The sequence below is a fragment of the Grammomys surdaster genome, unplaced genomic scaffold, assembly GCF_004785775.1.
Source record: "Grammomys surdaster isolate TR1022 unplaced genomic scaffold, NIH_TR_1.0 126048, whole genome shotgun sequence".
Lineage (NCBI taxonomy): Eukaryota > Metazoa > Chordata > Mammalia > Rodentia > Muridae > Grammomys > Grammomys surdaster.
The window spans coordinates 4,250,821-4,263,570 of NW_021620860.1; the positions used below are offsets into that span (position 1 = coordinate 4,250,821).

Below are 12,750 nucleotides of genomic sequence, written 5' to 3' on the forward strand. Positions count from 1 at the left end.
TCTTAAACATTTCCTAATATCTTTTAAAGGATCTGTTTTTAAACAGCAAATCATTAAAATGTCAGAAAGTATTTGCCCCTGGTATATGAGATTTTTATTGTTGTTGTTGTTGTTTGTTTTCGAGACAGGGTTTCTCTGTGTAGCTCTGGCTGTCCTGGAACTCACTCTGCAGAGTAGGCTGGCCTCGAACTCAGAAATCCGCCTGGCTCTGCCTCCCAAGTGCTGAGATTAAAGGCGTGTGCCACCACTGGCTGGCCAGTACATGAGATTTAATTTTGAAAAATATCATAAAATTAATCTAAAAATTTAGAATAATTAACTATTAATTAACTAATATTAGTTAGTTATTCAATAACTAGTTAACTAGTTCCATAAAAAAGGAAGCACTAGACTTTAGACAAATCTCATTTCAAAGAATACACAAGGATCTCATAAGTGCATTCATCTTTAAGGTCTTGATTGAGTCCCTTAAGCTTAAAACACAAGGAGGAGTTAATACCATTTCATTATGATGGGAAGAGGTCTGTCAACATTTTATTGGTTCTTCAAAAAAAAAAAAAAACCAGGAAATAGTCATCAGTTAAATAAACTTGGAAGATAAACTGGAAGAAAGCAAAAGTTGCCAATCTATTCATAAGCTACTGATGTTCTGGCACATGAATTCTAGTGCAGCTTTACACATAACATTCCTAAATCTAAATTTTCTAAACTAAGGGCAACAGTGTAAGAATGTCACAAGACAGTTACAAAGATTATCTTATCTATTCAACCCTGGATATGCAATGAAATAAAAACAATAAAATCTAGACTAGTCAAATACTAAAGTTCATCTATCTGATTTCCAGTGATAACTTTGTGTGCTCCTTTGGAAATATTATAAGAAAAAAATGTTACCTGGCTCTCTTTATGAATGAGTTTAAAAGCAGTTTTCATGATTCAAAAGTTATAAGAAGCATGGTGGCACAAATCTGTAATCTCTATAATCCCTGCACTTGGAAAGCTGAGACAGGAGAACTGAGTTCGAGGTCAGCCTGGGGAATATAGCAAGATTCTGCTTTTTTAAAAAAAGGAAAAGAAAGAAAGAAAGAAGGAAGGAAGGAAGGAAGGAAGGAAGGAAGGAAGGAAGGAAGGAAGGAAGAGAAGGGGGCGAGACAGAAAGTTAGAGGAAGCTATAATCCAAATGTTGAAGTTTTAGAAACCCACCAAGCCTGATGACCTGAGTTCAATTCCCACATGGGCAAACCAGTTTCAGCACACTGTCTACTCACTTCCATATGTATACAGATATGCGTACAAACATCAATAAAAATGATAAGTAGCAAAAATGTTTAAGTTAAAAATACCATAAAATGGGGCTGGAGAGATGGCTCAGTGGTTAAGAGCACTGACTGCTCTTCCAGAGGTCCTGAGTTCAAATCCCAGCAACCACATGGTGGCTCACAACCATCTGTAATGAGATTGGATGCCTTCTTCTGGTGTGTCTGAAGACAGCTACAGTGTACTCATCAATAAAATAAATCTTAAAAAAAAAAATACCATAAAATCCAAAACAAAAGCTCTGTGTCAGCAAATAGTTCTTGTAGGCATATACTTCCTAATTCTTGTTTATTTTGTTTTTGCTTTTTGGGGGATGGTGCTGTTTTGTTTTGTTTTGTTTTGCTTTTTGACACAGGGTCTCACTTTGTAGTTCTGGCTGCTCTGAAACTCACTATGTAAACCAGGCTGGCCTCTAACAAAGATCTGCCTATCTCTGCCTCTCAAGTGCTGGGATGAAATGAGTGTGCCACCATGCCCAGGACACCTATTCCTTTTAATGATTATACAGAACACCCTTTTAACCTGACTGTATCGTTTCCAGGTTTTTGCTACTACAAACAATTTAACAAACCACTCTAAAGGAGGCCCAGGAGTCTTGGCACACTGATAACTATTTTATCAAAATAACTATCCTCCAAAATGTACTAATACATACTTCCAGTGTAATTCCTCACTGAGTATCTATCCATTCAAGATGGCCAGAAGGGAGAAAATGGGAATAAACAAATTTTAAAGCAAAAGAGTCAGTGAGGTTTAGAATAAAACGACAGGTCAAACTGCCTTTCATGAACTAAGTGGACAAACCTCAACTAAAACTACAGCAGATGTGATTATAGTACTGTCTACTGTTTGTAAGGTTGAAGTGCTGCTGTTGACAGACAATACACTTCTATTTAGAGAGCAGGTAAACAAACACCTTGTATTATGAATTCTATCAACCACAAGAAGGACAGTTCTGTCTCAGATCAAGACATATTTTACTAAGATGTATGCTAACCTAGGCACTTTTGCTAAAGGGGCTACAGCATAGTAAATATGATTTGGTTCCTTGCCTTTGTTACGGAGAAAGAATTCCTATTAATTCAGCTGTCTTCTGCACATTAGTTTATGATTCCAAAGGTGTAAAAGTGCTAACAAAAGAAATAGGAAGAAGCTCTTGGTAGTTTACAATATTTAAATGAACAATTAATACATCTAACATGTAATAGACATCCAGTTATAACTGATTTAATTAATGGCATCTATTTTGGATACTGTCGTCTAATTTTGTAGTGGGAGTATTTGCAAAAAAATATGTAAACACCAGACAATCCTAAGAGCTTATATGTATGAGGAAAAGGGGTATGTGAGGTTTTTTTAAAAGATTTATTTGTTTTATGTATTTTTAAAATTTATTTATTATTTTATGTATGTGAGTACACATGTGTGTCACTTTCTTCAGACATACTAGAAGAGAACATCAGATCCCATTACAGATGGTTATGAGTCACCATATGGTTGCTGGAAATTGAACTCAGGACCTATAGAAGAACATCAGTGCTCTTAACTGCTGAGCCATCTCTCCAGCTCAGTATATGAGTTCTTAAAAGCAAAATAAAACAAAGTTCCTAGCTGGGCGGTGGTGGCGCACGCCTTTAATCCCAGCACTTGGGAGGCAGAGGCAGGTGGATTTCTGAGTTCGAGGCCAGCCTGGTCTACAGAGTGAGTTCCAGGACAGCCAGGGCTACACAGAGAAACCCTGTCTCAAAAAACAAATAAATAAATAAATAAAGTTCCTATTTGACATCTCTATAATTTGCTATTACATACATTTATAAAATTTCAACTATAGCACACTATCAAGCTTTAGACAGATAGTGAAAATAGTTTCTTTCTGTTTTTCAAGATAGACTTTCTTTGTGTATCCTGGCTGTCCTGGAACTCTGTAGACCAGGCTCGACCTCAAACTCACAGAGATCTGACTGCCTTTCTTTCCCAAGTACTGGAATTAAAGGCATGTATCACCACTGTCTGGCTTAAAAATATTACTTTCAAGAAGACTAAGGCAGGAGAATTGTGAATTTAAGGTTGGTCTGGGCTCCATAGCAAGCCCTTGACAAAAAATAAAAGTATTTTCAGCAGAAGCTCTCTCTAGTTTCACATGGAAGAAAACAAACCACATGACTACTCTCAATGTATTCTTTCTTCCTTATCTATGTAAACCAACTACATCTAACATTAAACTACTTAAGAAAATTGCTTCTCATTTCTGTTATCAGGGATCACCAAGGTACAAGCTTCACGATTGCAGACATTAAACAGGAAATACTCAGGATCAAGGCCATCAACCTGTAAAACTGTGCTAAGTCTAGTGCTAAAGGCCAGAATTCTTTCTAAGAATGAGGCTTGTCTTTTAGCCTTTGTTTTGATTATGTCAGTACAGCCAACTGTGACAAGAACTCACAACAAATAGTTCCAGTCACCCAAAGAGATATCAATATGTACATTAATTGGATGTAGTGTCAATAAGGGACTGGGGTGATGACTTAATCAGAAAAATATTTGCCTTATTAATACAAGTTCCTAAATTCCTAGTATCCATGTTTGTTTGTTTGATTCTTAGTTTTGGGGGGAAATCTTTATATTTTTAAATGTCCAAAGTAGTGAAACCCACCTGCAATCTATGTGCTGAGGTACTGAGCCACCTTAGTATAATCAATAAGCATTAAGTTCGAGACAGGGTTTCTCTGTGTAGCCCGGGCTGTCCTGGAACTCACTCTGCAGACCAGGCTGGCCTTGAACTCAGAAATCCGCCTGCCTCTGCCTCCCAAGTGCCAGGATTAAAGGCGTGCGCCACCACCGCCCGGCCAAGGAATACTGTCTCAAAAAACAAGGTGGGACAGGTTCTGAGGAACAATACCAAAGCTGACCTCTGGTTTACACACAGGCACGCACCCAGATTCACACAATCAATATAACACAAAAGGAAATCAAGGTCAGGCAGATGTCTTTAATCCCAGCACTTAGAAGGCAGAAGCAGGTGAATCTGTATGTACAAGGCAGTCTGGCATATATAAGAAGGTCCAGGCCAACGTGTGGGTGGTCCCAAAAATTCTAAGACTATTAAGCTTTGACATGAAGGTTCATGACTTGGGAGGCTGTTTAAGATTGACTGAAGGCTGAAGAAAAACTGACGTCTTCCAGGTGGGTTGGCAAGTTCTACCTAACAGCTCAACATTCCATCTATCAGACAAATTCTACACATTAGCAAGCAAGAGTTTTCAAATAAAAAAAAATTAGATCAAAGAAAAACAAATATTCTAATCATACAATGAACTGAGATAAAATAATTATATTATTTAATATTCTCTCTTGTTTGTTTCTAAGAGACTAAAAAATATTTCTTGGACTTAAGAACAGTATTAAGTAGCAGTGGCTCAAGGAGAGAAAAATAAGCTACCTGATATTAATCCAAACACAAAATCCAAAAACATCCAACATAACAAAGAGCATGTTTACTGTGTAAAGAACAAACTAAAGCAATGTTAGGTTGGGCTACTATGTTAAATGCCTACTATGATATAAAATAAAAAGAAAAGATCATGATTTGCTATATACAGCCTGATAACTAAACTGCATATGCATTGGCTGTTATTCACTAGTACCAGAAAATTTTATCCAACCAGATTATATAATATAAATAATTTACCAAAATAAATGACTTTAAAACTGATGACCAGAATGGTCGTGCCTGAACCATCATGGCTGCGCCCGTGTAACCTGGAGCCACCGCGGAGTGGACAGTGGCAGCACGGCCCTGTTCATGCCCAGGCGGTGACACAGGCCCCAGTCCCTGGGCTGAGTTTCCATGCTGTGGACCGCGAGGCGCGCGCTGTGCTCCATTCATGCCCAGGCGGTGACATGGGCCCCAGTCCCTGCGCTGAAGGGTGGAAGCAGTGCTAGTCTGCCCTCTGCATACTGCAGCCTGAAGCCTCCGAGTCTCCTGCATGCCGCGCATGCATTCGCCATCCAGAAACCAGTGCAACCCAAGCAAGATGATGAACCACCCTCTTCCACATTCATCAGAGAATGCAAGAACATCATCTCCAACATGGAGAAGGTTAATGATGTTGTGAAAAGAATCTTGTCTTTGGAAACGGCCAACAGGAAAGAGAAGTCAAAAATCAGGCAAGAACAATTGATGAACAGGATTGCGGAAAACCCTGAGGATTTCAGAACCTTGGAGGTTCGAATCGCTGCCTTGACCAACAGGATCCGCAATTATGAAGAACACATGCAGAAACATGGAAAGGACAAAGCCCACAAACGCCATCTGCCGATGAGCATCAACCAGAAGAAAACGTTACTCAAAATCCTCCGTCAGACCAACTATGGTGTCTTCGAAAAGACATGCAAAGAGCTGGGGGTGGAACATACCTTACCACCTCTGCATTTCCAAAAGGTTCACAGCAGCTTCCTGGCCAAGAAGGCTCTGCGCATTCGGGTTTACCAGGAGGCACAAAACTGCAGAAGCAAAGAAGGGCCTTAACAGCTGCTGCAGTTGCTGCCAAAAAAAAACAAAAAAATGAAGGGGTGCCAGGGAACCCTTCAAATGCCCTACCAGAGAAGACCAAAGAAAACTAATAAAGTCTGTTCCCCTGGAAAAACAAAAACAAAAAACAAAAAAACAGATGATCAATGTTTTGACATTTTTATATTACTTATAATTGATTCAATGCTTTTATAAACTTTAATTTTCACAAATTATATTAACATATCTTTGTACTATGGTTAGAAACAAAGATGATTCTGTTTATTTTTATTCTGGCATAAAATTATGACCTTGATTCATATATCAACCATAGTTGAAGAAGCTTATTCACAAAAAAATTTGAAAACAAAATATTCACTTGGAAGGCAGAGGCACGTGGATCTCTGTGAGTTTGAGGCCAGCCTGGTCTACAAAGCCATTTCTAGGACAGCCAGGGGTGTTACATAGAGAAACCCTGTCTCCAACAACAACAACAAGGGAAAGAAAAGAAATGCTTTTTGGCCAGGTATGACGGCTCACACCTGTAATCCTAGCACTTGGGATGTGAAGTGGGGAATAATAAATTCAAGGTCACCCTCAGATACACGGGTAAGACGGAGGCCAGCCTGAAATACATAAGACCCTCTTCTCAAAACAAACAAAAAGTATTTATGTTCAACAAACTACATGGAAAAGGAGGGCTGGGATTCATTCAGAACCTGCTTTGCAGTGTGTGTGGCTCTTCAAGACTTTTGTTTGTTTGTTTGTTTTTGTTTTTGTTTTTTTGAGACAGGGTTTCTCTGTATAGCCCAGGCTGTCCTGGAACTCACTCTGTAGACCAGGCTGGCCTCAAACTCCGAAATCCTCCTGCCTCTGCCTCCCAAGTGCTGGGATTAAAGGCGTGCGCTGCCACTGTCCAGCTCTTTTTTTTTTTTTTTTTAATGAGTACACTGTAGCTGTCTTCAGACACATACTAGAAGAGTGCATCAAATCACATTACAAGATTACAAGATGGTTGTGAGCCACCATGTGGTTGCTGGGAATTGAATTCAGGACCTCTGGCAGAGTAGTCAGTGCTCTTAGCCACTGAGTCATCTCTCCAGCCCATGGGACTTTTCTTACTTGCTTCTCAAGTGTGTAACTAATCAAGCAGTAGTACAGTTACAATCCAAACCAATGTTTATTTATGAACTTGACCACAGAAGTGGCTACAAAGTTAAGACAAATTAATTAAAATGAGGTTTGGAAGATGAAAAAAATAGCTCACGTTTAGAGCATTTGCTGTTCTTGCCAAGGACCCAGGTTCCATTCCCAGCACTCATAGGACTTACAAGATGCTGTATCTCCAGTTCCAAGGGACCCAATGTCCCCTTTTGACCTCAGGAGGTTCCTGAGTACACATACATACACTCAGGCACACATATACATACACACATAAAATAAATAGATTTAGCCAGGCAGTGGTAACGTACACCTTTAATCCCAGGTTTAATCCCAATTGGAAGGCAGAGGCAGGTGGATCTCTGTGAATTTGAGGCCAGCCTGGTCTACAAAGCCATTTTTAGGACAGCCAGGGGTGTTACATAGAAAAACCCTGTCTTAGAAAGAGAAAGAAAGAAAGAAAGAAAGAAAGAAAGAAAGAAAGAAAGAAAGAGAAGAATTTTAAAGAAATAAAAATGGGTTTTTAATATCATAAAAAGATCTAACCATATGCTGCCTAAGGGCATAGACAGCAAAATATCCACTGAACTCTGGCATAATCTTTTCTGTTACAATTTTACACTTTTTGATATATAGTTCTGTGAATTCTGACAAATATCTATAGTCATGTCACCCCAACAGAGACACAAAACAATACAGTAAATTTTCGGACAACCACTTAATAAGAGCTAACTAAAAGCATTTATTCCAGTAGCAATTTTTTTTTAACCAAGCTGAAGCAGATAAAACAGGATCTAAAAATTTAGACCAGACCAAGCATGGTAAACACAAATCTTTAATACTAGCACTCAGCAGGCAAATCTCAAAGTTCCAGGCCACTCGGATCTACATTGGGAGTTCCAGGCCAGCCAAGGCATCATAGTAAGACCCTGTCCCAAAATTTATATTAATGAAATAAAAATGTAGGTGAGCATTTAATGAAAACAGAGAAACGGTCCATTCTCTACATCTAATCCTGTCTCCAAGTAGGTACAAACTACCCACTGATTCAGCCTCTCACTGAGCTGCAAGCTTGCCTATTTCTTTATACTGTAACTTCCTGCTACTCAAATAGTTTTCTATTCTTCCACTTTGGACTTAAAATGTCTTTCCACAAAGACCTGATTATCTTCCACAAAAATCCTACTATATATCCAAGTGTTCAAGTCAGACCTGGTGGTGCACATCTTTAATCCCAGCAGTCAGAAGCAGAGGCAAGGAGATCTCTGTGAATTCAGGACAATCAGGGCTACTGAAATCCTGTCTCAGAAAAACAAAAAATGAAACCCACACAAGATAGTCAAACTAAAAACCCAGGAGTCAGCCTTCATTCTCTATTCTCCACCTCTACTTCAACTCCCCACTTCCCAATTCTAGTCAATAGTATCTTAGAACTACATCCCAAGCTAATCTGTTTTTCGTGATGACCACATCAGTCCAAGATACCAATATACTAGAAATTATTTTAATTGCAATACTATACTCTCCCATTGTGAGTCTGTTTTTGTTATGGCATCTTCGAAGGTTTTTCTTCTACTCAGAATGCTTTTCCCTCATCTGCAAATACCTACTGTAATCTTTCCAAGGAAGATTGAATGCTTCCTCCGTACTCTCCATGTGTAGCTCTCCTGCTGTTGTGGTTCTTCCTCTTCTTTCCCACTAGACTAAGACTCCCTGGAGAGCACTTGCTACGCTGCATTAGCCGTACGTAGTAAGTCCAGTGTCTAGGTGCAGGTGTAGTGCCCAGGAAACTGTAGGTGCTTAATAAATGAAGGAAATGAAAAAGGAACGAGTGTATACATCGTAACTCAGATAAGTCAGCCTCTAGGCCATTGGCTTTCCTTGGCTAAGATTTCAGGCTTACCATGTAGTAGTGATCTTTTGATTGTTACAGCAGAGAATATTAGTTATAAAATCTCAGGCAAGTGACTTAAAAACCTTTCTGTGCCTCAGACTCTTCACCTGTAAACTACAGATGAGCATATTTTAGTAGAGATTTATGAACACTGAGTGAGTTAAATGTGTAAATTGTCTAGTGCAATGTTTGACACTTGTGCTCAAATATTACTGTGATTATTTTTTAACACTAGTATGTCTCTAAGAAAGCAAAGGACCAAAGAGAGACATGTTCTCTATCAGAAAAAAATACTTGTTGACATACACTGGCAAAATGCCAGCCTAGTTTCTCTGTCATTCCCTGTGAATTTAATTACCTAGGAAAGTCCTCCTAGAAGAGAAATGAAGTGAGTCACTAATTAGCTTTCAGCATTATGTACTTTAAAGAGAAAGTGCTTGAGGTTTTCTTTTGCTCTATTTTCCAAGACAGGGTTTCTCTGTGTAGCCTTGGCTGTCCTGGAACTCAGTCTGCAGACCAGGCTAGCCTCAAACTCAGAGATCCAGCTCTCTCTGCCTTGAGTGCTAGAATTAAAGGCATGCACCACCACTGCCCAGCTGAAAGCTCTTCAGTTTAAAAATTACTATTATTATCTGTACTGCATTTTAAAAATACAAATTAAGAATACTAAAGAAAAAAATCCTTAACATTTTACTTTCAAACGCACTAACATAATTTTTCCTAAAGATTTACACCCAAAATTATCTCCTCTATGAAATAATTTACATCTTTGATATGCATTAAAGACATCATGGGAATGAATAAAGTAGGAAGCCAGCATGAGTAAACTGAAAACAATGATATGACAATTCCCTTTGACTGCCTCCCATCCTCTTGCTGCTTGGTCTTAGCCATAAACCACTTTTAAATGAAAGTCTCTGGGCCAGCAAGATAGCCCAATAAGTAAATTCACCTGTCACCAAATCCGAGGAACTAAGTAAGAGTCCTGGAACCTACATGGTACAAGGACAGGATTCCCACAAGTTTGTCCTCTGACCACCTTTCACCAACCACGACATGTGGCATGTGCACTCACACACACACATGCAAAATAAATAATATAAAAAAATAAAATCTCGCTGGGCAGTGGTGGCGCACGCCTTTAATCCCAGCACTTGGGAGGCAGAGGCAGGCAGATTTCTGAGTTTGAGGCCAGCCTGGTCTACAGAGTGAGTTCCAGGACAGCCAGGGCTACACAGAGAAACCCTATCTCGAAAAACCAAAAAATAAAATAAAATAAAAAATAAAAAAAAATTTAAAAAAATTTAAAAAAATTTAACTCTCTGAATGGCATTTGAAAATGAAAGGTGAGAAGAACCAAGTTGCATGGAGAGTACTGTGCCTAAGGAGCCAGAAATGGGACCAAATGAAAACTGACTGATAACCAAGGGGTTCATAAACCTCTCTATTCTTGGAAAGTTCTGTAATAATTTCACTGTCAGAAAAAGCTAAACTCTGTAATTGTACAGGAAAGTAAGATCCACAATAGTAGCAATATGCTTATCAAACTATACAGCAAGATAAATATTTGTTGTTGGGAAGTTCACTCTTAAAGTAATTTACACATAAATAACCCTTAATCATCTTTTCTTGTAAAAAGTGACTATACTGTTTCTAGTTTGTTTAAAATTGGGCCACGGCTGTCTACTTTATCTTGTGTTTCTATACTATACAACTTAAAATACACTAAAAATAAGAGCAGACCTCTGAGATACAACATAGCTCTCATAAAGCCTTTCAACATCACAAATAAACTCTCCTCTCCCACTAGCTGACTGTGGCCTCTTTGTCATCTCACTCACCTGCCTTTCTCAAATTGATTCACAGCACTCTGAAAGCTGAAAACATTCTAACTCTTATCACAATATTGCTTTTCTAGATCCAGGTCAAGTTCTACCTTGCCGCTCCAGTTCACTCTGAATTTCTATCATACTTGCTGTAAACTAAATGCTATTTAGAACTCAGGAGCCGACAATTAACTAGAATGCCCAGAACTGTAACTCTTCTATAATGTTTTACTCAAATCTTACATACCCCGCCTTTTGAAGATTTTAATCCATCTGAGTGTTTGTCTGCATGTATATATATGCACCACATTATGCCTGGTGCCAGGGGCCAGAAGAGGGTGCAAGAGGCCCTGGAATTAAAGTTGTGAACAGCTGTAAGTTGCCATGTGGGTGCTGGGAATGAAAACCCAGGCCTTTGCAAGAGGAACAAGTGTTCTTAACTGCTGAGCCATCTTTCCAGTTTCACACACATCCTTTTGATAGAGATGACACTCAGGATAAGTGCTTATGAAAAATTTAAAAACTAGGGCTGGAGAGATGGCCAGGCAGTGAGCCTTGGCAGCAGGCACCTTTATCTGCTGAGCCATAGCACGGGTCCCATTAGACACGTTTTCACAAAGTAATGCCATTTGAGCAATCAATCCTAGGAGATCAGTATATAAAGATTTATGCACAAGGATGTCTATGACAGTATAATTTACAGATACAACTAGGGAGGAACGTTTAATTAATAAATAGTTATGTATTTAGGGACTAGAGCTATAACTCAGTTACTGAAGTATTTGGCTAGCATGCACAAAGCCCTGTGTTCTATTCTGAGAATCATATAAATCAGACATGATTGCACATGCCTGTACTCCCAGAACTTGAGAGTTAGAGGCAAAAGACTCAGAAGTTCAAAGTTATTCCTGATTACCCAGCAAGTTCCAAGCCAGTTCATACAATAAGAGACCCTATCTCAAAAATACAAAACAGCCCAACTAACTTAACATCAAAAAATAAGCAAACAAAACCACCCTAACTAAACAGAACACTAACATATTATGTATCCATATAATAGATGTCTATGATTCCTTTATTTGGGGTTTGTGTGTATGTTTGTGTGTGTGGTGCATGTACCTGAGTGTGTCCATATTCGGAGGCCAGATACGGCTGTCGGGTCTTTTTCTCTGTCATTCTTTGCTTCATTTCCTTCAGACTGTGTCTGTCCTTGATTCAGAAGGTCACTGTTTTCCCTTGGCTGACAGGCTAGTGAGTTCCCAAGATTCACCCGCCTTCACTTCCCAGTGCTAGGGTTACACACATATTATAGCCATTGACACTTTTTATGAGTTCTGGGGATTTGAACTCAGATCCTCATGCTTACACAGCATTGTTCCCACCAAAATATCTCTTTGGCACTATTTTTGTTTTCATTTTTGATATGATCTCATGTGACCCAGGTTCCTTTATGCCCTTAAGGTTCCTATATGGCTAATACTGGTTTGAACTCATAATCCTCCTGCTTCCATCTCTCAAGTGTTGAGCTTACAACAGTGCCATTATGCTCTGCTTTCCATGGAGTTACTTTAAGAAATTATGTTTTCTTTTCACTAGCACAGAAAAGATTTTGGGTTTTTTGAGATTTTATTTTTATTTTGTGTGTATAAGTGGTTTTCCCATGCATGTAGATGCAGTGCCCATGAAAGCCAGAAGAGGGCACTGAATCCCTTGGGACTGGAGTTACAGTTTTGAGCTACCATGTGGATGATGGCAATTGAACCCAGGTCCTCTACAAGAATAGCCAGTGTTCTTAACAGCTGAGCCATCTCTCTAGCCTCAAAACAGTGAATTTATAAGCCACCTTTTCTTTTTTTGAGATAGAGCTTCACTATGGAGCTCTAAATGGACTCTTACCCACAGAAATCAGTCTCCTTCTGTCTTCCAAGTCCTGGAATTACAGGCATAGGCCAACACACCTGACTATAAAGGCAAATTTTAAAATAACTTATAATTCAATTTTTGAAAAATATCTTTACATAAATATATAATACATACACATG

The 12,750-nt window shown here is 38.9% G+C and overlaps 1 protein-coding gene and 1 pseudogene across 1 annotated transcript in view; one reads left to right on the top strand and one right to left on the bottom strand.

The window, feature by feature from the left end:
* Positions 1–12,750, bottom strand: part of Spop (speckle type BTB/POZ protein) — a 76,945-nt gene that overhangs the window by 46,266 nt on the left and 17,929 nt on the right. The gene's annotated exons all lie outside the window — the stretch shown is intronic.
* On the top strand, positions 5,165–5,940 carry LOC114610489 (annotated as a pseudogene).